Raw genomic sequence first — 27,668 nt, forward strand, 5'->3', positions numbered from 1 at the left:
ATTCATAGAGCTAATTCTAAATGCAGGGTACTATGGGGAAACTCAGGTAGATAAATTTGGGTTCTGCTCCCCATAGACTCCCTATAGATGAGGAGTGATACTGAGTGATCTTTCTGGGTTCTTTCCAGATCTTGTTTCAGGTTCATAAAAGAAATAGCCACCATTCTTTGTCCTTAAATATAGATTGTACTGGCAGGTGCCTGAAATAAAACCACTATAACAGCGTCAGCAATACCAGATTACGGAGATGTTCCTGAACTGGCTACAGTATTCTCGCTCACCTCTGATAAGTTTAAAGGACATATATGCATTCTGTTTTTTAAAAGCATGTGAGTAATGAAAGAAATGGATGACATTCATATTTCGTATTTCATGAAAGAAATGGATGACATTTACATAAAGAGTATTTGGCCACAGAACTCTGTTTTCAGAACAATGATTAACAACCCTAAGAGAAAGAGTTTTCTGATACAATGTGGGAAATGAACATTTCAAGATTATTTAAGAAGGCTTTTCTATCCAGACCACGATGAAGACTTATTGAGGAGGGGCCCCTGACCTCCAAAGACTGCAGCATCTGAAGTTTACTTTTGGTCCTGTCATGACCAATAGTTACACATTTACAAATAAATGAGTTAATGAACATACCTTTCACCTTTTGTTTTGTTCTCCTGTTATTTACTTTCTAATTACGTGCACGTATTAGTTTAATTTTTTTAAATGTCCACAGTAGTTATCCGGGGAATAGAAGGATAGGCTAGTTTTTGGTTCCCTTCTTTATACCTATGTTTAAAAAAAAATCTATCAACAATATATTAAAAAAGCAAAACAAAACACCAAACCCTACTGGATTTTCCTATCATGTAGGAACAGATTAAATGCTCTGAGATATAACAGAGTGAAAAGAAAGAAAAACTTAAAAATTTTAAAGATATTGAAAACTATGTACCTGGCAGAAGATTATTTCCTTAGCACATCAATCAACAGCCTCCAGAATATTTCACAGTTTGGGAAACTGTGATCCAGCCCCTGGGGCGTAGAAATCAGTCTGCTGGCTGGAACCTTAGGAAACAACAAGGAGAAGTTTAGCCCTGAGTGAGTAATGTGTCCTAATGAAGGCCTGGATGGGACGACAGGTTATTCTGGGTACTGGGTGAGGCTGGCTTGGACACTCTGACCCAGCGTTGTCCCACCTCCTTCAGAAGTCCTTGTGGCCAGGCAAGCACAGTCTCAGGAGAGCTGGTGTCAGCTGCAGGGAGGTTGGATAACCAGAGCAGAGGGACCCCAGTGCATGAGAATGAGCACCTCATGCAGATGAAATTCATATATGTGGGCATTTAATTTAATCTCTTAATAATGTGTTTGTTTGTAGAGCTAGATTTTTTTTAAAAACTGTGTAGATAGGAAAGAGCATAGGGAACTACGACTAATCCCAGAAAAAACAGGAACTGTATTGAACATGAAGAACTGAAGAACATGAAGAACGTGAGGAACTGATCAGCTCTAATGGTCACAGGTGGAAATGGGTTCCAACAGTTCATCAGCATTGTGCGTACTCATGACCAAGTAGAAAGAGGGCGCACCCGTGTGTCCTAAGATGATAAAGTATCCAAATGTCTGAAAGAGGGATGCTAATTCAGTTAATGAGTCAGTAAAGTAGCTGGTTACACAAAAAACCGTGACAAAATTCATAGCTCTGTTGTATACAACCAGTAACTTTTTAGAAAACAAAATGAACAATAAGATCTTATCACAATAATAATTTCTTATTATTTATTATTTTTTCATTGACATATAGTTGATGTACAATATTATATGTTACAGGTATGCAATATAGTGAGTCACAAATTTTAAAGGTTATACTCCATTTATGGTTATTATAAAATATTGGATATATTCTCTGTGCTGTACAACATATCCCTGTAGCTCATTTTATTCGTAATAGTTTGTACCTCTTAATCCCCTACCCCTATCACTGCTGCTCCCCTCTTCCGTCTCCCCACTGGTAACCACTAGTTTGTTTACTATATCTGACAATGATAATTTTTTAAACCATAGAATAACCAATATTAAGGATAATCTTATCAAGAAATGTGTGAGGTCCATAGGAAGAAATGGACAAAACTTGTAGAATACTTGGCTAGATAAATAGGTATATAAAATATTGCATCACAGTTTTCTTTTTTTAAATTCAAAAGTAAAATACGCTTATTGGGAGCATTTCTAAAAAACAAAATTTTGGAAAATAAAATCCTTCCCCTTATTCTCCCTCAGACACTTTTCACTCTCCAGAGGCGTTGGAGTTAGCAGTTTGCTGTGTATCTTTCCAAATATTTGCTGTATTGAGTTCATTTACATTACTGAACTTAAATTTGCAGTGGGTTCATTTACATGTGCTGATGACTGTTATATGTGGTTTTAATATGTTTCAGACTTCTTTTTGACTTACCTATTTGTCTTCTTCTCTCTTGACTTCTTTTGGATTAATCAAATAACTTTTATCATTCCATTTCCCCCGTTAACTTTTATTTTTACATTCTTTCACTGTTTTTTCAGAGGTTATCAGAGATTTCAGCATGCAGTCTTGATTTGCAGTCTAATATGGATTATCTTTTATTTTCCTGATAATATTAAAACTTTAGATTAACTCAATTATGCCCCTATTAACTTCTGCATTTTATTTCTATACATCTTTTAAAGCCTGTAAGACATTGTTATTATTGTTATTATAGTTCATTTTTATTTATCTTTTCCATTGCTCTTCTTTACTTCCTGCATTTCTGTGTTTTAAACTGGGATAATTTTCTTTGTTTTAATAACATCCATTTGTATTTCTCTTAGAGCAAATTTTCTGGTAAAAATTCTGTTTTGTTTGTTTAAAAACTTCTTTATTTTGCCTTCATTTTTGAAGGATAATTTTACTGAATATAGAATTTTAGATTTATTTTCTTTCATTGCTTTCAAGATGTCATCTCATTATCTTCTGACTTCCAGTTCTGTTGAGAAATTGCTGTCAGCATTATTGTGTTTTTTTTAAAGGTAATAAATATACTTTTTTTTTTTCCTCAGCTGCTCTGATTTTTTAAAAATCAGTTTTGGAAATTCTTGGCCATGATCTCTTGACTTTTTTTTCTTTCTTATATTCTTTCTTCTCTCCTTCTGGGAGTCCAATTATATTTACATTAGGTTTTTTATTATGTGTGTCTTATACTCTTCTAAAATTTTGATCCTTTTTTCTCTTAGTGCTTCACTCTAGTTATTTCTAACAACCTCTCTTCCACCTCACAGATCCTCTCTATTGCTATCTCTAATCTGCTGTTAAACCCATCTATTAAATTTTGAATTTTGGGTATTGGGTTTTTAGCCCTAGAATTTCTATTTGATTCTTTTTATAGATTATAATTCTATGATGAAATTCTTCATCCTTTCATCTGTTTTCTCTAACATATTAATCATTGCTGTTTTAAAATCCTTGGTTAAAGCAATTATACTCCAATAAAGGTTAAAAAAAAAATCTTTGGTAACTCCAATATAAGAATCACCTGTAGTTCTACATCTATTGTCTAATTTTTCTCTCCATTTTAAGTCAGATTGCACTGCCTCTTGACATGTGTAATCATTTTGATTGACTGCCAAATACTATTTATTACTGTATGGCTTCCAGATGATTTTATTTCCCTCCAGGAAGTATTCACCATTTTCTTTCCTAGGCAAAAAGAATTGGGTCTGATTATCTCATTTTATTTAGGTGCTGAGCTATGCAGTTTTAGTAAGTCTCTACCTACCTCTGTTCTCCTCTGCTCCTAAGCTATAGCCCTCCAGGGCTTCCAACTAAGAACCTGATGTGTTCTCTGGACCTGTCTGCCTGGAAGGTCCTGAACTCTAATCATTGCTTTTTAGCTGAAACTCTGTTCTGTTTTCCGGAGGCTTTCTACTTAGCCTCTTAGCCTCCTGCACTGTGTAGTTTCATAATTTGGTGAATGGTTAAAGGAATAAGCCAGACACATGTCAGGCTTAGTTTTCTGTCTGCCCCTATCCCCAACCTCTGTCTTGGCCCATGATGTCTCCAATTTTAACTCTCTGGCCCCATGAAAGCATCAGAATCTCTACTGGTTTCTCTGTCAGCCCTCATAGCTCACTATGGGTGCAAAGCCTGGATTCTCAACCTCTTGCTTTAGTTCAGAATGGACAAATACTCTCAGAGAAATAGCAGTCGCAAATGGTCAACTCACCTCTCCACTGTTTCCCCCGCTCCAAATCCTCGGTCCCTCTAATTCTGGTTGCTTTAGCAGCCCTTTCATGGCTGTAAGCATATTTGTTGTTTGCATATTTCATATTTTTATTTGGCTTTGCTAATTGTTCTCAGTGGGAGTGCTAGTTTGCTGTAAGCCATTCGTCATACCCAACAATATCTCATTGTCCAGACTTAGTCATATGGTTACATTCCACACTGTGAAAGATAATTTCAAAAATTCTCAGTGACAATATGCAGAACTAAAAATCAGGATTCCGTTCCTAGGAAAGATGGGAAGAATGGGTGTTAGGGTTAGCAACTAGCACGCTGTTCCAAAGTGGGTAGTGGAAGCCAGTTATAGTTTCAGGGTGGGATAGGAGTGGTCTTCTCATACAGTGGGGCTATGAGTTGCCAGAACACACCTGTGACTTAAGTGAGCTCATAAAACAACCATGACTTGATTAACCCCAGCTATCAAAATCATTCAGCTCTCTGTGTTCAGATCCATGCTCACCAAACAACCTTGAGGTAGTCATTTGACTTTCCCTAAAGACTTGGAGAGAATGTGCTAATCAGCAGGTATGCATCTGCCAGTCAGTTTGGCAGTTATATTTCTCAAGGTAAATAATAAGAAATAGTGTCACGACTTGCATGATGAACCAGACTTCTTGAGCTCACTTTGCCCTGGATAAAACGACAAAATATCGTGTCTTAACCTACCAGAAGTTGATTGTTTCTATGACATTCTTACGAAAGTACTGTCAACACTTAGATATTAGGCATCTCTTTCTAAATTTATCAGCAATTCCTGTCTGTGGAATAAAAAAAATGAATCCTCTGTTTAGAAAGATCTTGCAAATGATACATAAGTTTCCAATAAATAGATGAAACATCTTATAACAGTGATGAACACTGGAAAGATCATGTCAGAAACTAGTTTCTTATTATGTCAGATATGCCGTTGGAAAATGTGGTCGTGAAATTTGGTGAAAAGAAAACTCACAGAGAATTCTAAAAGATTTATCTCTCAGACTGACTGGTCTGCAATTTGGGGGTTATAAAAAATTTTTGTTCTTTTTCAAGGTAGAGCAGAATACAGATTTTGGCTAATGTGAGAGAACTTCCCTATTAAGTTAATCACTGCAAACACTGGGCCCTAACACACAGAAGAGACCTAAATTCTGAGGGTAAGAGCTCTCTTGGCACCCATTTCAATATTATGGGAATAATCAGATGATTAAGAGAAAAAAATTGTAACTAGAGAGGTCCTTGGGATTCTCCTACAAAGTCTGAAAAAGGCATTTAATTTTCCTAACTCTGATTTCTTCCTTTTCCAGTCTGTTATAGAAAATAAAATATGACCTCTGAGGATATATTGCTTATACTAATGAAATAATAACCTAAATGATGCTGAGTTTATTGGATGGGCTCTGGGCCAATTTCCCTAAACCCTGTTCTTGCCTAATTACTAGCTCACTTAAAATTCAGCACTTTATTAATTTTTTTTGAAGTATTGGAAATATTTTCCTCCATCCATCCTCACTTTTAAATACTTCTACACACTAATCCATTAAGCTTGTAGAATCAGATGTATGCTGCAGAATCTACCTCTAGAAAAAGGCATCTATGCACAAACCCAGAGATTTCTGCCTGCACCTACAAGAAATTCGTAGACTCCTTGGAGCCCATCCAAGGACTAATTTTATATCTTTTACACTAAAGGAGATATAATGCATTTAAATTCTTGCTGATATATATTTATCAGACTTTGAACATTTTGTAAACAATTAGGCTCTTTTGTATCCCTACTGTTGAACATTTTACTTTTCAACATCAGTTCATAACGTCATACTGGATTATAAAACATAAAGAACTATATACAGGGGTAGCCAACATGCTGGGCAATGGAGTACAAGTAACACCAAAGACTTCCATATTGGGACAGGTGTTATTATCCATTTATCTTTTGCTCTATTTTTTACCTTAATCAGGATTTGTTGTTTTTTGATGGCCCTGATGACTGTCCCCAGGCGTATATAGTTTGTGGCAACCAGCTGCTGAAATTGACAGATACATTCTAGTTGCTTTAAGTCCCTCACGTATGTACTTTCCTACTAGGAGCACCTTCTACATGCTTCTCTCTCTGCCTTTCTTTCTCTCTTTACATAGTAAAATCCTCCTTATTCTTATCTGGTTGATGAGCAGCTTCCCTCCACACGGTTATTCAGGGACCCAGGCTTTTTCCATCTTGTGGCTCCACTGTCTTCAGGAGCTCAGAGTCCTCTGCTTCCAGTAGTGGAGAGAGAGGACGGAGAAGGCACCCACTTGTAATCACCTTGACCTGAAAGTGACATAGATCACTTGCAAACATATTCTGATCATAAGAACGACTCATATGGCCCCCCCTAAGGTGCAAGGGGCTTTGGGAAGTATAACTCCTAGCTAGGCAGCCACTTCCTAGGGACTCCTCAACACTGGAAGAGGGAGCATGAGTTTTTAGTGGCATTTGCCTATCTCTGCCACACCATAGTGTACCACTGGCATCTAGCATAATGGCAAACCGACAGCAGGTACTCAACAAATATCTGCAGAATGAATGCAATCGTTTGAGGTAGTTTATGATGAGCACTAATATAGCAATGTCACACCTGGTATACAGAGTTTGGAGAAGCAGCAGTTCCATTATGGTGTAGATGCCTAATTTACATAGTTTCAAAATAATAGTCCAGGAGAGACTGCTTTCTCAGGTTTAGTATGTCAGAATGCACCACGCTGGGCAACATCACTCTTACATCTTGGTTTCAGTCTGCGGGCTAGTATCATGGCACAATGCATCAACAGAAACAGAAGAAGCAACTGTGGTGAATTATGTCTGAGAAGCCCATTAGAATGGATTTTATCCTGGCCATTTCAAACTGCATCATGAGTTAATTGTCCAAAAGAGGAAGAAGAGAGTATAACCTAAGAGCAGATAAATAACCAATCAAAAGTAGGTTGAATTTAGGCTAACTAATCCTTAAGTAAAAATCTTTGTGCAAACTGACCTGTTCCCATTGGGTGAGTATATATATTCATATATATTAACTTTTATAATGGCCATTTGAAGGATTATATATATGAAACTAGGTGTATATAGAACACATCAGGGAATTGTAATTATGTTGTTTGCATGTTTAAAATAACACCTTTGCTCATTCCACATTATAATTAAGAGCTGATTTTCAAATACAAGAACTTGATGATGTAACAAATGAAATTATGTTTCCACCAAATTCTAAATTTGAGCCTTATAGTATATCTCTAAGTATACAGCTTTAATACAAAGTTTACAAGATTAGCAGGGACTATAAGATTTATTTACCTTTAATCTTTAGTGTAACATCTCGCCTGTAGTAGAGTCTCAGTACAGGCCTTCCTGGTTTCCCCATTTTTGTAACATTTCCCCGATTCATCCAGCTCCGTTTCTCACTGAGTCTCTGACTCCCACCTCCTACAAGGTGCTCAGTATTCTTACCTGTCCTAATTATTCTGACTGATAGGAGAACCAGAGAATCAGAGGATCTGTAGTCCGGAAAGGACTTCAGCTTCAAGGGGACAAACCTGCTATGTGATCTGATAAACTAAATCAAAAATAAAGATCTAGGGACTTAACACAAGTGATTTCGTAATAGAAAAACGTTCACTAAAAGATCACCAGGGAGATACGACAGGAGGTAATGGATTAATGAAAAAGGTAGCCCAGGATTCTGCGTGTGTGTGTTTATGTGTCTGTGTGAGTGTGTGTGTGTGTGTAGGGAGTTACATAGCTGAGAAAGATTTATATGATACAAAAGGAGGAGGGCTGGACCATTTAAATCATACTAGAATAGGCTACTTTTGCTTGCATAAAAGAGCTTAGGTGTAGCATTTGTATTTTCTGCAACCTCAAGGAGGTGGACACATTAGACCCCCATCTTATGTTTGTGTAAAGAAGTCTCTACTTAATAACCAAATATTTTTCTAAGATGTTACATTTTTGGAAAAGCACTTCTAGTTATTTCAAAATCTTAAGTGCTCTCTGAATGGCTGTGGCTTATTTTTGAAACAAATTTTTTTTGTTGGTACTGGTAGTTTCTGAATGATTGCTACATAGAAGAGTTTACATCTACGTGTGAAAAAGACCAATTTAACTGTCCATATTTCTGTGTCCTTTAGAGTGGTGCCAATTTGTACTGTACTGTAAGGATTCATAAACAGATGAAATAGATTGGTACTAAATGAAACTTGATCCCCCAAATTAAATCTGCTCACATAGAATTTGTAATCTAGATTCTGCTTCTAGAATACACAAATAAATATACAGTTACTTAATTTTGTTTCATTAATTAACATACTGGTGATGATATCCCACTTTGCTATTCGTCTTACAGCAAATAGATTTACTTTTCGCCTTGTTAAGGTGGGTTTGGAAGTACCCCCAAAGAATCTATTGAGAATGTGATATCACTTTTAAGGAAAACCTAGCCCAAGGACATGGGGGGACTTTACACAGTGTCTAATGTCTTTGATGGTACACGGAATCATTTCAACAGCAGAGGTTCCCAATCTTTTTGAATATAGGCTACTTTTGAAACTCAGAAAAACATCACAAAGCTGGAAGTTGTACTTTTAGTATCTATGGATTGAGAAATAACCTAATGATAATATCTATTCTTGAGCATAGCAATGCTTTAAGATATATTCTCATGTCATTAATCATAGCATCACCACGTTTTTGTAAAAGTATAAGAGCTATTTAGAAGGGGCATGTTATCTATGACATTGATGCTTGGCCTTCATATAAGCTTGTAGCCCCTTCAAGGGCTTGTTACCCAGAGACAGGAAAGTACTGGTTAATATAAAAATATATATATAATTGATGATGGACATCTTTTTTTTTAAAACATCTTTATTGGAGTATAATTGCTTTACAATGGTGTGTTAGTTTCTGCTTTATAACAAAGTGAATCAGCTATACATATACATATATCCCCATATCTCCTCCCTCTTGCGTCTCCCTCCCACCCTCCCTATCGCACCTCTCTAGGTGGTCACAAAGCACGGAGCTGATCTCCCTGTGCTGTGCGGCTGCTTCCCACTAGCTAGCTATTTTACATTTGGTAGTGTATATTGGACATCTTTTTAAGTTATGAAAATTCATTTTTGACAAAGGCCTGAGAGCTTTAAGTAAAACTTACTTCTTTCCAGGCCCAGGCTTGATGCTGTTCTTATTTCCCCCCATAAAATACCTGATCTTTTTTCTTTTTTCTTTTTGGCTGTACCACACTGCAAGGCTTGTGGGATCTCAGTTCCCCAACCAGGGATTGAACCTGGGCCACCACAGTGAAAGCGCCAAATCCTAACCACTAGACCACCAGGGAATGCCCTGTCTGATCTTTTCTTGATGCCAGATGTGACCTCTGATAATCCTGAGTGGATCTAAAGCCTTATCATGGCTGAAATGATACTCTTCTCCATGAAATTGTGATTAAAGTTTGATGTTTTATAGCACAAGGAATTGGCTAGGAAAAATATCAGGCCTGATTCATTAATTAGGTAACCTGCTAAACTATAGCTCATTTTGCAGTATCTCTGAAAAAGAATGTAATTGCATATGCTATGGAAAACAGGAGCACTAACTCAGAATTTAAAAATAAGACTGCAATTTATAAGGACTACATTGCAGGATGGAAGGGAGTACTCACCTGTCAGAGGAAAGGTACCATCACACCCTAGCTCTTTAACACATAAAAATGATAAACATACTTCGATTCATGCAAAAACCTCAGACCCCTAATCCAAGAATGGGGGGCGAAGAGGGGCCGCGGGAGCCTTAGGTGGGGGAGGCCTCCTTTCCTCCCTCTCCTTCACAGGAGTCAGACCCGTGTCGCTGTCTGAATGCTCATCCTGCCCACTCCTGCTTCTTTTCGCTTTATCTTTCGTGGAGGTTTCCTCCAATAAAATCTCTCCATCTAACCTCTGCTTGGCATCTGTTCTTTGGAGGATCTGAACTACCACACCACTTACTAGCTTAGATGAATCCTGATAAGCATGGGCTATCTCAGCAGTAATGTGGGTAAAATAATATTATTTAAGTCCTAGGAGTTCTATGAGAAGGAATTTTGACAATGGACGAAAAATTCTCAGCACAGTGCCTGGCACATGGCAAGTTATCAGTGAATAATAACTGTCACTATTATCCTTACTATCCTTCAGTGCTGCTGGAATTCTCTGCTTAGGAGAAAGTTGAGAAAGTTGAAGGTTACCTTTACTTGGAGGAGCCCTGGATTCCCAAATATGGTTGGGGAAGAAATCACAGAATCCTAGGCTGATCACAATCCAAGTTTTTGTAGCTGCCTGTGGTAGGGTTTTCCTTGCTATTGGGTTTTTGTGCCCTTTGTACTTAGGCAAAAGCCAATGAAAATCTCTCTGACCTACTGAGGCTTAAGCAAGGATGGGCTGGGGGTCTCAGGGACTTCATGGCCAGTCCAAAAGAGTCTTCTCCCCTCATGCTTTTTAAAAAACATAACCTCAGGGGCTTCCCTGGTGGCGCAGTGGTTGAGAATCTGCCTGCCAATGCAGGGGACACGGGTTTGAGCCCTGGTCTGGGAAGATCCCACATGCCACGGAGCAAATGGGCCCGTGAGCCACAATTACTGAGCCTGCGCGTCTGGAGCCTGTGCTCCGCAACAAGAGAGGCCGCGATAGTGAGAGGCCCGCGCACCGCGATGAAGAGTGGTCCCCACTTGCTGCAACTAGAGAAAGCCCTCGCACAGAAACGAAGACTCAACACAGTCATAAATAAATAAATAAAAGAACGTGAATTAAAAAAATAAATAAATAAATAAAAATAACCTCAGACCTACATGAGAGTTGCAAGAATAGTACAAAGGATTTCTGAATACCTTTACCCAGATTCCCCTAATGTTAACATTTATGTGTGTGTGTGTGTGTGTGTGTGTGTTTGTGTGTGTGTGTGATTTTTTTCTGAATCCTTTAAGAGAAAGTAGCAAGTATGATGTCTTTTTCCCTTGAAATATTTCATTGTGTTTTTCCTGAAAATAAAGAATTTTCTTACATAGAGTACAATTTTCAATCAGGAAATTAACGTTGATTCAATTCTATTATCCAATAGATCTTGCCCATTGTCTCAATAATATCTTTTATAGCACTAAAAATCACAGATCAGGCTTTAGAGTCTTCTTTTTTACTTTGCCTGAAATGTAATTCCATGAATAACTAATAAGTGCCTACTAAGTGCCAGGCAGGAACTGATAAGACTCAGGTGGGGAAGAAGGGGTCCTCATGTTTAAGCAGCTCACATCTACTCCAGGAGGTAGATGCACCAGTAACTAGAGAATGAGTTAGGCTTGTAGTGTGGTATGTGGGGACATTCAGTAGGGACTCATCTAACATGCGGTGTACGGAAGGTGCAAATTGCCCAGTTGCGGTCTCACATCCTGCCCTACAATAAATCCAGAGCAGCTTGATTTTGTCTTCTACGTTGAAACGGATCATTTCTTGGTTAAGCAGCTGATGAAGTAGTTATTTTGCTTATAGGGACCATGTTGTCTAGAAAAAAAAAATAGTATTTTTAAATACCAGAATTAAACTTATCTTGGTAAGAGGCTCACCCACGAGTGGCAGGTGGGAAGATGGAACCCTCTGAAGGTGGTTCTGGTGCCCCTGCTGACTCAGGCTCTCTCTAGGCATGTGCCCACGGAGGTCTGAATTACCTCCATTGTTTACATTATTTCTCTCTCATTCTCTTTATTAAACTAGTTTCTGTTAAATACTCACATGATGTGACTTTGAATGACTGTTTTGCATGCTCAGGGGATGGAAAATTATTAAGACAAAACCCCTGCCCTGAATGAACTTATACCAGGGAAAATAACACGAGGACACAAATGATCTTAAAAAAAAATATGAGAGAAGCGGTTTAAGAAGGAAAAAGGATTGCAAAGAGGTAGGCTCAAGGAAAGATCTCATGGAAAAGGTGGCATTTAAGATGGCCATTAAAAGAGGGAAAGTTTTCTGGGCAATGTAAGTTGGGAACTTACATTCCACGGGGTGTATCAGCATAGTTAACGTATAGAGATAGGAAAGCACTATAGTGAATGGGATACTCAAAAGCACCAAGGGTGGGGAGCCCCATTCTTCTGGGACACAAAGCATTTGTGGAAGAATAGTGAGAAGCAGGGTGGAGAGAGGATTGGGGCAGATTGTGGAGCACATTAGAGCGTGGTCTCCAGCAAATTTTCTCCTAGTTCTGCGTATGAATCCTGGGAGCAGTTTGTTTCCCCTCCTCTCTCCTTCTCGGCCTTCCCTCTTACTTGCACGCTCTCCTTTTTCTGCTCTTTTCTCTTGGCGTCAAGAGACCTACTCTCAAACAGAGTCCTTTGCCGGGTTGGACAGAGACTTCCTTCCATTCTCACTCTCCACACACTCAGCCCTACTCCACGTTGTTAAAGTCCAGGGACAAACATTCATATTTCTAGGCTGTCACAAAACCACCAAGGTGAGGGATGCTGATGTGCCAGCATAGTAAATGAGTCCTGTGGGTCATCTGAGGAATGGCCCTCTGCCTACTCCCGACAATGCATCTTGGCAAGGCTGGCATATGAGGCTCTAACCAGGTTCAATATTTTAGTCAAATTAGCTGGTTGCCTCCACTTCCCAATATGCCACTGTTCTAGGTCCAAGATAACTTGGATGCACATGTTAGAAACTCTCTGAGTTTACAAGAGTGCTTTCTTCCTGAGGATGCCAACCTAAGGAAGTTACCCTAATATATTTTTTTCTTGTTAAGGGCATGCAAATGACCATGAGGAAAGAGCAAATGCCTACTAGTACTATTTTTTAAAAGGTATGACTAGCTTTATTATCATATCGCCTTGATTCTAAGATGCACATTTTCACATGTTTTGATGTTTCTGAAATGGGAGCATGGCTTACCTTCAACATGCATGTTTAATGTGATATCTCCTTGTTTTCTCCCCCCGCCCCCAGTTTCCTCTTCCCTCCTCCCCAACTCAAACCAACAAACCAAAAGGTATTATTAAATCGCTGTCTTACAATCAAGGGAATAGGATGATATTTTCTTGTTCCTCAGTCCTAAACCCTAGAGATACTCCTTCTGCTTATTGGGTGGGTGAGGAGAAGTCATCTACTCAAAATTTCCTATTGATGGTTAAGCATCCTTCCCTAGAGGATTCCATGAACTCTGGAATCACTCATGTATAAGACACGTCTAGACTATTTCCATCAGCCAACACCCTTTCCTCTATAAACTGAGTCTCATCTGAACAATTCCCACATGCACATGTCTTTCTGACGTCCAACTGTCTCATGTTGCCATCATGACAGAAAGCAGCAAGGGATTAATTTTTAACAATCCTAGCCTGCTTTTTGTGATGGTTATTATTATTATTTATTTATGTAGAAATGATTCTATGATGATTCAATTACAAGTAGAAGTAGAGGAACTTTGTTTGGTAGATAGCTTTGTATATCTCCCCAGAAAGCAGAATATAAATTAAATATTTTCAAAAATAGGAAATGAGGTTGTTTTCCTAGAACTCTGAATATAAATTCATGAATGAGAGGGACTCATAACTAGATTCACGTGAGGGATGGGCAAGTCATATCCTCTCCCTGCTTTCAAATTTTCCCCCCAAGATTTAAAAACTGGATAAAATCTGGTTGGAGTATACAGACTGGACAGATGCAAAGGATTTCTAAAAATAAACAAGGTGTCATAAAAGACATCTTGGCGGGTAACCCAGAACTAGCTGCTTAGCTGCAGGGGGGTGCAGTAGGGGAGGTTTAAAACGAGGAGAGGGTCTGCCGCTCAGGACCACAGTACCTCTGGCACCACACCAACATTCTATCTGCAGTCTGGGTGGGACTCTTTTAACAAATTTAACACTTCTTCTTCCAGATCTCTAATGGACCTCCAGCAGCTCTTTCATCCACTGCCAGCTATTCTATTCCCCACGCTGCCTGCCCTTCTCTCCCCATGCTCTTGAACTTACCCTTCCTTTTCATCTCCAACTCTTTTCTCATTCTTTTTGTCTCTACACAAGAACTGAAATCTGACTTTCCCTGTAAAACTCTGAGGACACCACATTTTCTTCGTGTACCTGAAACTCATAGGATATGAGGGTTTGCTCAGTTCTGTTCCTCTGTGCCATTTTCTTTCTACTCTACCCTCTCTCTTGAAACTCTCCTCCTGGGAAGCCCATAGGGGTCACTTCCATGGCTTGTGTGAAGGGGTGCAGAGCACAGTTTGACACTGACCTCCACCGCTCAGAGACTCTCAGACCATGCTGAGTGGTGGTGAGGGTTAAATAATTCACCGCTCAGGAGCATCTGGCAGAGGGCTTAGCAGGTTGCAAGCACTCAGCTATTTCTTCAGTTCACTTTCTCTCCTACCCTCCGTTCCTCATTCTTGATTCTGCCATCTGCACAATTCCTAGAAAATCTTTTAATTTCTGAGAACTAGATGAGTTTATCATCTGGCTCACAAATTAGTAAGGTATTTCAACATCCAAACTGATGGCCCTTCCAGTTCCTTGGTTTCACCATTCTTTACCAGCCTCTATTTTAATTACCTTCATCTTGAACATCTTCATCCCCTGCAAGAACTTTACTCCAGCTCTTTCACTGATTATCTCCCTCTGTACATGAACCACCTCTCCACAACACTAGATTTATAGAACTACCACTTATGATGCGGTCTTTTGCTTTTAATGAGGACTGAGTCGGGGCAAAAAGAGCTATATGTGCAATATAGAATAATATTTCATTGAAAAAATAACTCCAAATGATATTGAAGGCCTATATACATGTTGCTCAATATTTCTTATTTAGATATCTACCTGATATATGAATCTCAGAGTATGAGGCCAAGAAAATGCTTGCCTCCTCTGATGATTTGGTCAATGTCTTTTAAGCAGAGAATGGAACTTGAAACTGTTAGTTTTCCCACTTTGCCTTGGCTGTCGGGAAGGTCAGGGCCTCCCTTCTTTCCCTCCCTTCATTCCCTTTTCTCCCCCCTCCCTTCCTTCCTTTTTTTCTTTCTTCTCCCTTTTATAAAATTATAACATTTTTCTTACTTTAATTCCAGTATAATTATTCTTTTCCTTTTCTTTCTTTACTTAAAATTTGGATTTTCTACAGACTTAATCTTTTTAAAAAATTCGAGGTAAGGAGAGTAAATAAACACGAACTGGGATAATATTGGCCTAATTGGCTCCCTTGGACCCAGACTTATTCCCAAGGGGAAGGGGCAGATGGGTGATAAGGGAGCAGGTCTATGATGGAGATGGATGAGTCTTTCCAGTAGTTTTCCAAAAGTGCCAAGGCACCTCTCCAGGATTGCCATGGAGGCCTTGAGGCTGCTGTAAGCACAGCCCACTAACATGTCTATCTTAGATACTGGGTTTCATGGCTAAAAAAAATCTGCCAGCGACGGTGTTTTGCTTCAGGTATGATAGGACATCTTTGTTCCAGAAAAAGTAAATTCTTTTTGTGAGCCCCTCAGGAATCTGAGGTCTTTTAAATTAACTAAGATATTTTTTACAATATACTTTCTGTGTGTTTACTTGTCATGAGACACTGCTAGATTTTGACATGCATCAGTTTATTAGATTCTTACCATAATGCTGTGAGATAAGTATTATTAGTAGCTACGTTTTATAAATCAGGAAACTGACTCTTAGAAAAGGTTAAATAACTTGCCCCAAACCAAACAGCTAAGAGTTAGGCCTGGAATCATCTATTTGAAACCAAAACCCCCAACTACATTAGGATCTCTCAAGATGGAATGAAACAGACCAAGTCTCCCAGTTTCTCTGGGTGGCAGATCATCCAGACCCAGGGGACTCCAGATTCCTGCCCTTTCCTAGCTGGACAGGACTCTGGAGACTTTGGCATTGACCCATGAGACAAAGAACCAAGCAGAGGACACTGCATGGCTGGCATGTGCCTAACTGTATGAATTCTGGTCACCAGCTATATCAAGTACCTGTATGTATTTCAGTCTGACTGCCTGGGGAGAAGACAATTCAAGGTCTCCTTGATATATCTCTCGCCTAGAAGTCTGGGTGAAAAAGCAAGTCCATTGTTTTTATGCTTCTTTTTAAATTCCTCTGCTGCTCTTACTCTTTCACTGTCCCTTCCATCTGAAATACCTTCTCTCTGCTAGACCATAAAACAGAGCTGCTTATAAACTGTGCTGAAACTTGAAGGGAAAAAAAAGCATGCATTTTTAAAGCATGTCCCCAAATAAATCTGAAATCAAATCAGCTTGAACAATAGTTGTGCTACAAATGTCACTGGATTCTCAATTACATTTGATTCACAGGCCTTTTATTTTCCCCAACTGAATTCTAAAAATGATTTTTAATTAGGAAGACATAATATTGTCTTAAAATTTATTCAGTGGTTCGTAAGACAAAGAAAAGAAAGGGACAAAGACTTCTGGTGGTGAGAAAAAAATCTCAAATAATCAACATGCCAAATATTTATTTTCCTTCTGAAACAAAGTTATTGATTTCCAAATAAGGAATCCATTTAGGGCCAAATACGCCATTCAAATTATAATTGCTTTTTCATGCTAAACTTAGAAGAGAAGAATGTATGCATTAGAAATGTTAGCAATTCTAGAAGCAAACATTTTGCCCATGATACACACCACATTAAAAATATTCTTGCATAATGGAAAAGACAGCATTGCTGATTCAGTATCAGTTGAATATTTCGTTTTTGCTTGTTAGTTTGAAATGAACTTTTTAGTGGTGGGATAGATTTGTATCACACCTGTGCCTGTCTGCACTCTTACCCAATCATTCCCACAGTTCTTTGATGAAATGCCAAAACTGGGTCAGGGATGCTTGTTTCAGAGCAGGCAGAATCCAACTGGCACAGAAAAAGAGGACTTCCCAGATTTTGGTCTCATAAGTGAATATTCCAGCTATAACCCCAAACATCTGCACGATTTAGAAGCTAAAAAGGAAGTCCACAACCTATGTCTCCAGAATCATTTGGCTGACGTTAAACTACTATCTACTCCAATTTATATCAGAGAAAAGTTATCATTCAATACACAAACCTTATTATATGCTAGCTCTGAGTTATAGAAGTGCTTAGTAACTGATTCCATCAAAATGATCGACCAAGTCTTATGTGTAGACTAGAAATTTCTGAAGAGAATTCAGTGCAACACCAATTCATTAGGACGCTAAAAGATGATACTTTTAAAAACATAATCCATGGCCCTCTGAGCTTGAGAAATACAGTGTTAAGTGCAAGTAAACAGTGTTTTTAGTGTAGAATGTCTACGCTATTACAGTTACAGACTAAGTGATGACCAAGCCTGTATCTAATTAATCTTTTCTTTTTTTTAATTTTGAAAAGACAGGTTTATGACAGCCTCTATTCAGAAGCCATCTTTGTCTTATGCCAGAAAGGTGGTGTAAACAAATACAGATTTCTTACTGATTTCAAAGAGCTTGATCTGTTTGCTTTACCATCAGTTACCTGAGGGCCATCTTAATTTTCCAATTACTTGTTGCTATTTCTGTTTTAGCAACATGCTCAGAGACAGGGATGACTTCTATTAGGTATAATGGCAAAGTGCTTTCTTCATTCTTACTCTGCCCAGAGTAGAGTAAGATGCCTAAACAATGCCAATAGGCCAGTTTAGTCTGAATTCTCTTTTCTCTCTCTCTCTTTTTTTTTTATTTCTTTATGGAACTTCCTGACATATTCTTTTGTGTAAGAGATTGATCACATAATTCAAGAGAGAAGAACAATGAGTCATAATTATTTGAAGAATGGGTCAAAGTCTGGACTGGTGGAAACTGATGGAGAAAGTCCATGCAACTTAGGAACTTACTACAGTTGGTGAATGTTTTCCTATCAGGCTCGAAAACACAGGTTAACTCTAGCAACAATTCCAAGAAAGTATAGTATGTAACTTTAAAAATGGCAAAACAGGGGCTCCCCTGGTGGCGCAGTGGTTGAGAATCTGCCTGCCAATGCAGGGGACACGGGTTCGAGCCCTGGTCTGGGAAGATCCCACATGCTGCGGAGCAACTAGGCCCGTGAGCCACAGTTACTGAGCCTGCGCATCTGGAGCCTGTGCTCCACAACAAGAAAGGCCGTGATAGTGAGAGGCCCACGCACCGCGATGAGGAGTGGCCCCCGCTTGCCACAACTAGAGAAAGCCCTCGCACAGAAACGAAGACCCAACACAGCCAAAAATAAAAATTTAAAAAAAAAAGGCAAAACAGAATTGAAAACAACATAAGTGGTAAAATCATAGGAACTTAAAGGACAATTGAATTTGTGCTTGTACGACCCTGCACAGAAAGACTAACTGTTGTCATCCAAACTCAGCTTGTGACAGTACTCAGCCATTAAAAGTAAAGGAGGGAAACTATCATTTTCCCAGGTAGCCTCTTTCAATATTTTACAATCCTTATAACTGTAACTCTTTCTACAATCAAACCAGTGTCCAGCCTTGAACAGCAGTAGCCATCATCAGAAGTAACAGGACTGGAAGAGTCATACTGGAAAAGCAAAGAAGAACTATAGGTCTCTTAGTTTTTAATGAGTTGAGGGGACTTAATTATACTTCCTATGTCCCTGTTCAGCCACAAACAAACTATACCTGAACTCTCTGCCACTTTCTCTTTTGTGACTTGACTTCTGGGGAATGAACTCAAACCTTGCTTTCCATATGATCAAAACTTGTGTTTCTCCTTTAGTCTTTTCGATGAATGTGAGAGTCATGAGTCTTTTCCTGGTTTAATGAATAAATTATCATCAATTGGGATTACTGATTGTTTTTGTGACTTTATTATGTATCCAAATTACTACTGAATTTTTCATTAAAATAAAACTTACATAGGATGAAATGTACTCATTTTAAGTGTGTCGTTCAATGAGTTTTGATAAGTGTATACTCCTGTGTAACTTCCACCCCAATTGAGATATAGAACATTTCTATCACCCTGGAAAGTACCCTTGAACTCCCCTCCCCTCTCCCTAGGCAAATACTGTTCTGATTTCTATTATCGTAGATTCATTTCACAAGTTACAGAACATATAAATGGAATCATATAGAATGTACATTTTATAACTGGCTTCTTTTGTTCAGCATATTTTTGAGAATAAGACTCCATGTTGCTGTGTGTATTAGTAGTTAATTCATTTTTACTGATGAGTAATATTCCATTGTAAGAATATACATCAATTCTCTTGTTGACAGGTGGATTGTTTACAGTTTGGGGCCATTATGAATAAAGCAATAATCGTTCTTGTACAAGTCATTTCATGGACATATGTTTTAATTTTTTGGAACCATATACTTTTTCATCACCCTTAACTTAAATGTACACAAACATTTAAGTTTTTTAAAGACCACTTATTAAACAAATATTTATCAAGTGCCTACTCTGAGATGGACACTGTTCTAAGTGCTGAGGATGCAGTGAACAAAAAAGAATCTGTTCTTGTGGTGGTCATTTTCTGGAGAGGAGACTAAAAATAAGCAAGGTAAATAAGTAAAAAATATATATTGTAGCATATGTCAATAAGTGTTATGGAGTAAAGTAAAGCAAAGGAGGGGGATAGTGGTATTGGGGTGGTCAGGGATGCCATCACTAAGAGGACGGCATTTAAGCAAAGACTTGAAGGAGGTGAAGGGCAAGTCATCTGAATATCTGGGGGAAGAGCATTTCAGGTAAAAAAGGGAAGTGCAAAGCCCTTGAGGCAGGAGTGTATCTGGTGTACTAAATGTGCGTAGGTGAGGTGAGCGCTGCAGGGATCAGTGAGAGATAATAAGTAGTGGGGAGGGCTTATAAGGTATGATAATAAGTCAGTTAGCAATATATTGCCTCTCAGCTCTGAATTCACTCTTTTTGCATGCTTTGTGAAATTGGATATGAGCCCTTTAAATATTTTTCCCCTGTCAGCTCACACTGAAACTTTGTCAATACAGGGCACTGAAGAGGATTGGAATACTGGTGACAACAAAATCTGGGGAAAGGATATGTAGTTGGATTTCTGTGAATGGGCACAGGCTGTGAAGATATTTGTGTCCCATCTGAATGCCTACCAGCAGGGATTCACTGCAATGGAGTTGATTTTTTTTAATTTTTAAAAAATTTGTTTATTTAATTTATTTATTTTTGGCTGCGTTGGGTCTTCGTTGCTGCACGCGGGCTTTCTCTAGTTGCGGCGAGCGGGGGCTACTCTTCGTTGCAGTGCACAGGCTTCTCATTGCGGTGGCTTCTCTTGTTGCAGAGCATAGGCTCTAGGTGTGTGGGCTTCAGTAGTTGTGGCACACGGGTTCAGTAGTTGTGAATCGCGGGTTCTAGAGCACAGGCTAGGTAGTTGTGGCTCACGGGCTTAGTTGCTCCGTGGCATGTGGGATCTTCTCGGACCAGGGCTTGAACCCGTGTGCCCTGCATTGGCAGGCGGATTCTTAACCACTGCGCCACCAGGGAAGCCCTGCAATGGAGGTTTTTAATAGTCAGGTGGACAAAATTACTCACTCCTTGGATGCCAGCCGCCAGTGCTCAATGAGCCCATGAATAAGGTGGTTATGATGATAGGGATGGAGGCTATGCATGGGCTCAACAACAAGAACTTCCCCATATCAAGAATGATCTAATGTTACTGTTGAGTACCTAATCTGCAAAAAGCAATACCATGATTGAGTCTTAGACATAACACCACTCCCTGTGGGAACTGGCTGGCCACCTGGTGGCAGGTTGATTACATTAGACCTCTTTTACCACAGAGGCAGCAGAGATGTATCTTCACAGGAATCACACATATTCTGGATATGGATTTGCCTTCACTGTCCGTAATGTTTCTGCCAGCATCTCTAACCAAGGACACTCAGGTTGTCTTATCCACCATCACGGCACTCTGCACAGTGTTGAGTGTGATCAAGGAACTCATTTACTGCAAAAGAAGTGCAGCATTGGGCTCATATCCATTGCATTAACTGACCTTACCACAGACCTCATTATCTGGAAGCAGCTAGCCTAATTGAAAGGTAAAATGGCTTACTGAAGATGCGGTTATGATGCCAGTTGGGAGACAACATCTGAAAAGAAGGGGTTCTGTAATTCAGGACACAGTATATTATTTGAATCAGAGACCACTATATGCTGCTGTTCCCAGAGCCAGAATACGTGTGTCCAGGAATCAAGGGATGGAAGCAGTACGGGCTCCTCTCACTATTACACCTAATAACTCACTCACAGAAATTTTGCTTTTTGTCCTGCCAACATTGAGCTATGCTGGTGTAGACTTCTTAGTCTTCAAGGGAGAATGCCTCCACCAACAGACACAGCAATGGTTCTACTGAACTGAAATTTATGACACCACCACACAGAAATTTTGAACTCCCTATACCACTGAACCAATAGCTCTATTGCATTTGTGTTTCTGTCTATTCCACACAATAATTCTACCTGATATTCCATCTCTAAAATTTCCAATCTCTCTTCATTCCTCAAAACTCCACTCAGATCACTGTGCTTTCACTAAGCCTTGCAATATCTCCCCCGCTCCCAGAGATCTCCCCCTTACATAATAAATACTTTTACACTTTATGATCTCGCTGACAATGTTGTATTATCACTTGTAATTATTATTAGTTTTCCAGTGTTTATATTTTATTCCCCCAGCTGATTGTAGCTTTGTTTGAAGCAAGAGTTGTGTCTTTATACTTCTGTATACACCCCATAATAGTTGGTGCCGGACCATGAGTGATGCTGTCACCAGTCTGTAGCAAAGGGGAAAAAATAAGGATTATGTATTCAGGATTTTAAAAAGCTAACATATTCAATTTAGAGGACTATCCTTTATATATGTCCTTTATACTTTTCTTATGTCAATATGTTCCTTCTTTTTTGAAATTATAATAATAATAGATAGGGTTTTCTGAAATCTTTCTTTGATGAAATTGAAAAATCAGAAGCTCTGTATCTGTAGACCCAAATGTGAGGGATAATAAAACTCCAAAGTCTAAAAAATAGTGCACATAACCGTTAGTGCAATACCTTTTGGGATTGTGGTTTAATATGTGTTTACTCACTTGGGACTTCACTCATCAGTGAGTCCTTGTTCTTGAAGAGCTGATAATTCTCTTAAATTCTCTTTGTTCAGAAATTTCCACTTGTATTAAATGTTGTAAGAGAAATGCAGATCTGGCTTACGTTCCGTTCATGTGATTTTGAGATAATTCAGGGGGAGGAAAAATATCTTTCCTAATTATTTGGCATTATGCAATTGTTATATTGGATTATTTGGAGTAGGGGGCCGGCTAATACAACACAAATGCAAGAAAATATGTGAGAAAAGAGAATGATTCACAAGGTAAGACACAGTATAAATTTCTGCATCTTTTACAAAACTTCCATCAATCTGTTAATTTAACATTGTTCATTCCTTATATATCCCTGGGAGAAGTTCCTCTTAGAATTTAATGTTAGGAAAAAATCTTGTGTGTGTCCCAAAGAACAAACTGCATTCTTTTATCAGATAATGTGAACTACATAATTTATAACGTTCCTCTTTCAGCCTTGGCTGCCAAGAAGTTCAGTGCTAAATCTAACTCTCAATTGCATTAACCTATCTTCTCAGTGGCTGCTGATGTAATCTCTCCCACCTGGTTCTTAGTCTCTTTTTCAGATTTTTAAAAACTGTCCTTACGTATATATGTTCTTTGGGTACTTATCTCAATTACTTTGTGGAGAGCAGGAAAGGTAAAATAATAAACGCATCATCAATAAACAGAATTCTCCGTGTTGGTAAGAAAACTGGGCTCTTACACAGAAGGCAAGCGCTACACATATTTTGCTACTCCCACGTCAGCACTTGCATGCCATCCTAATCCTCGCGAATTTATTTTGAGTAATTCCTTTTCTTTCTTCACACCAGTAAACAAGTGGCTTAATTTGCTCGGAACAAAACGATGGCAAGTTCACACTGCCTGCCCTATTTATTTGGCCATTTTCTGTTTAGATGGAAGAAGCTTCCAGCTTAGGTTGGCTTAGAGCTTGAGCCCAGCTTTGAATTTGACCATCAAAGGGCTTCTCTTTTTTTTAAGAGGAAGCTGCAGTGCACATTGGACAACCATCAGCGACTCCCTCGTGACCACAGTTTTGGTGTGGCATCAGATTGTGTTATAATCCCTGGCATTGTGATTTAAATTATTCAGAACAGATGGATTTTTCTGAATTTAGAAGCAAGTTAACTTGATAACACTAAACTTTTTGTGTACAAAGGAGGTGGTTTAAACTGTAGATTTTCAAATTTGAAAATTTTGTGCTAAAACTCGGGGGGAGAAAATAAACAGATTTAAATTTTGGCTCTGCCGTGTTCTAACTCTGTAAAGTGATTTGTGCAGGTTATTTAACTTCCCCGTGCTTCTGTTTCTTCATCTATAAAATGGGCAAAATGGTAGTAATTGGGTGGGGAACAAATGATATATGGTAGCATAGGTAAAGTATTATATAAATTTATATATATATATATATATATAAATATAAATATAATGTATGCGTAGTGTATGTATCACAGCATATGCATTGAAGTATTGTGTGTAAATGATATACAGTATTGTATGTAAAGCACTTATCATGGTCCCAGGCAAGAGTTAGCTATTAATATTTTAGAACTATAGAAATATAATCATAAATAATAAGCATTACAAACAGATATTTTAAACATTTAATTTCTTGTTATGTTATATACAATTTCAGTTAAAGAGCAGTAGGTGAGATAAAAAAATGTAAAAATCTTCTCACCACCGAAGACTATTCTTTATTATTAAACTGTGACACACTTCAAGTTCCTTGCAGTCAATAGAATTGGATCCACTTATTCTTGTGTGCCCTGCTTGACCAGAGCACTTATTGAACAGCAGATGTTCAATAAACATTGACCTGGAGTAATCTGAATTCTTAGTAGCTATTCAAAGGCTATATTTATTGAGTGCCAAGGATGCCCCAGGGACTTGTGATACAGAGATAAATAAAACATGGATTCTGCATGCAAGGGGAGCACACCCTAGTGGGGGAGGCAGACAGGTAAAGAGACAGCTGTACTCCCAGGGAAGTAGCATGTGTGAGAAATGTGCAGGGCTGGGGGACACCAAGTGGGCACTGAGACCCCTGGGGAAGGGTGGGTGTCACAGGAGGCTTTCCTGGTCGTGGGACAATGAATCTTTACCTTCCCTCTGTTCTGTGTTTGGGGTTTAGGTACTAACATCAGCCAGTAAGACAAGAAAAAATCAAGTACAAATAGGGCCAAATCACCCTTGAAAAACCGCTTAATTTCTCATTAAGTATATATAGAATAAATCCTGCACAGATACACATCGTACATGTGTGAACTATCTCTGGTAACGGAAAGTATATAATAGTAAGTACACAAGCAATATTTCAGTTTAAAAGTCATTATTATTGTTATCTTGCTGAAGTTATAACATTCAATTCAATTAACTTAAATGTGCATGTGATGAGATTCTGCTCATGGGCCAATGAAAGGCATTGTACTGTTATTACATTTATGACCCTAGTTTGCAAATGTTTCAACAGAGAAATAAAAGCAACACTGGGGAAAAAAAGATTTATGTCCATCCTTAAAATGGAATGCATTATCATAACATAGCTGTGAGTATGAGTGACAATAAAATTTTACTTACCAGTGTAAAGGCTATAGCATAGAAATGTGTCTATTTTCATGCTATAGACTTTCTGTCAAGTAACCAAGAAAATGTCTTTATCTTTCTATGTCTGGAATGTTATGACTCTAGGAAGACATAAATATAGCAGGCACCAATCTAAACTGTGAAGACCAAAACACTGAAATGATATTTCATCAACAATCAAGAATATTTTTCTCTAGGCAAGAAACACAAGAGAAGGAAAACACCTACAATAACAAACCCAAAACATTTAAGAAAATGGGAATAGGAACATACATATCGATAATTACCTTGAATGTAAATGGATTAAATGCTCCCACCAAAAGACACAGGCTGGCTGAATGGATACAAAAACAAGACCCATATATATGCTGTCTACAAGAGACCCACTTCAGACCTAGAGACACATATAGACTGAAAGTGAGGGGATGGAAAAAGATATTCCATGCAAATGGAAATCAAAAGAAAGCTGGAGTAGCAATTCTCATATCAGACAAAATAGACTTTAAAATAAAGACTATTACAAGAGACAAAGAAGGACACTATATAATGATCAAGGGATCGATACAAGAGGAAGGTATAACAATTGTAAATATTTATGCACCCAACATAGGAGCACCTCAATACATAAGGCAAATACTAACAGCCATAAAAGGGGAAATCGACAGCAACACAATCATAGTAGGGGACTTTAACACCCCACTCTCACCAATGGACAGATCATCCAAAATGAAAATAAATAAGGAAACACAAGCTTTAAATGATACATTAAACAAGATAGACTTAATTGATATTTATAGGACATTCCATCCAAAAACAACAGAATACACATTTTTCTCAAGTGCTCATGGAACATTCTCCAGGATAGATCATATCTTGGGTCACAAATCAAGCCTTGGTAAATTTAAGAAAATTGAAATCGTATCAAGTATCTTTTCCGACCACAACGCTATGAGACTAGATATCAATTACAGGAAAAGACCTGTAAAAAATACAAACACATGGAGGCTACACAATACATTACTTAATAACGAAGTGATCACTGAAGAAATCAAAGGGGAAATCAAAAAATACCTAGAAACAAATGACAATGGAGATACGACGACCCAAAACCTATGGGACGCAGCAAAAGCAGTGCTAAGAGGGAAGTTTATAGCAATACAAGCCTACCTCAAGAAACAGGAAACATCTCGAATAAACAACCTAACCTTACACCTAAAGCAATTAGAGAAAGAAGAACAAAAAAACCCCAAAGCCAGCAGAAGGAAAGAAATTATAAAGATCAGGTCAGAAATAAATGAAAAAGAAATGAAGGAAACAACAGCAAAAATCAATGAAACTAAAAGCTGGTTCTTTGAGAAGATAAACAAAATTGATAAACCATTAGCCAGACTCATCAAGAGAAAAAGGGAGAAGACTCAGATCAATAGAATTAGAAATGAAAAAGGAGAAGTAACCACTGACACTGCAGAAATACAAAAGATCATGAGAGATTACTACAAGCAACTCTATGCCAATAAAATGGACAACCTGGAAGAAATGGACAGATTCTTAGAAAGGCACAAACTGCCGAGACTGAACCAGGAAGAAATAGAAAATATGAACAGACCAATCACAAGCACTGAAATTGAAACTGTGATTAAAAACCTTCCAACAAACAAAAGCCCAGGACCAGATGGCTTCACAGGTGAATTCTATCAAACATTTAGAGAAGAGCTAACACCTATCCTTCTCAAACTCTTCCAAAATATTGCAGAGGGAGGAACACTCCCAAACTCATTCTACGAGGCCACCATCACCCTGATACCAAAACCAGACAAAGATGTCACAAAGAAAGAAAACTACAGGCCAATATCACTGATGAACATAGATGCAAAAATCCTGAACAAAATACTAGCAAACAGAATCCAACAGCACATTAAAAGGATCATACACCATGATCAAGTGGGGTTTATCCCAGGAATGCAAGGATTCTTCAATATACGCAAATCAATCAATGTGATACATCATATTAACAAACTGAAGGAAAAAAACCATATGATCATCTCAATAGATGCAGAGAAAGCTTTCGACAAAATTCAACACCCATTTATGATAAAAGCCCTGCAGAAAGTAGGCATAGAGGGAACTTTCCTCAACATAATAAAGGCCATATATGACAAACCCACAGCCAACATTGTCCTCAATGGTGAAAAACTGAAACCATTTCCACTAAGATCAGGAACAAGACAAGGTTGCCCACTCTCACCACTATTATTCAACATAGTTTTGGAAGTGTTAGCCACAGCAATCAGAGAAGACAAAGAAATAAAAGGAATCCAAATCGGAAAAGAAGAAGTAAAGCTGTCACTATTTGCAGATGACATGATACTATACATAGAGAATCCTAAAGATGCTACCAGAAAACTCCTAGAGCTAATCAATGAATTTGGTAAAGTAGCAGGATACAAAATTAATGCACAGAAATCTCTTGCATTTCTATACACTAATGACGAAAAATCTGAAAGTGAAATTAAGAAAACACTCCCATTTACCATTGCAACAAAAAGAATAAAATATCTAGGAATAAACCTACCTAAGGAGACAAAAGACCTGTATGCAGAAAATTATAAGACACTGATGAAAGAAATTAAAGATGATACAAATAGATGGAGAGATATACCATGTTCCTGGATT

The 27,668-nt window shown here is 38.3% G+C and overlaps 1 pseudogene across 1 annotated transcript in view; it reads right to left on the minus strand.

Moving 5' to 3' along the window:
- LOC309663710 (cytochrome c oxidase subunit 6B1 pseudogene) overlaps positions 1 to 23,814 on the minus strand; it is a 523,800-nt pseudogene extending 499,986 nt beyond the window's left edge. Inside the window, exon 1 of the transcript XR_014268437.1 lies at positions 20,519 to 23,814. The product of XR_014268437.1 is annotated as a cytochrome c oxidase subunit 6B1 pseudogene (transcript). The remainder of the gene's footprint in view (positions 1 to 20,518) is intronic.
- Between the last annotated feature and the right edge of the window lie 3,854 nt (positions 23,815 to 27,668).

This window comes from Balaenoptera physalus (genome assembly GCF_965194825.1).
Source record: "Balaenoptera physalus genome assembly, chromosome: 7".
Lineage (NCBI taxonomy): Eukaryota > Metazoa > Chordata > Mammalia > Artiodactyla > Balaenopteridae > Balaenoptera > Balaenoptera physalus.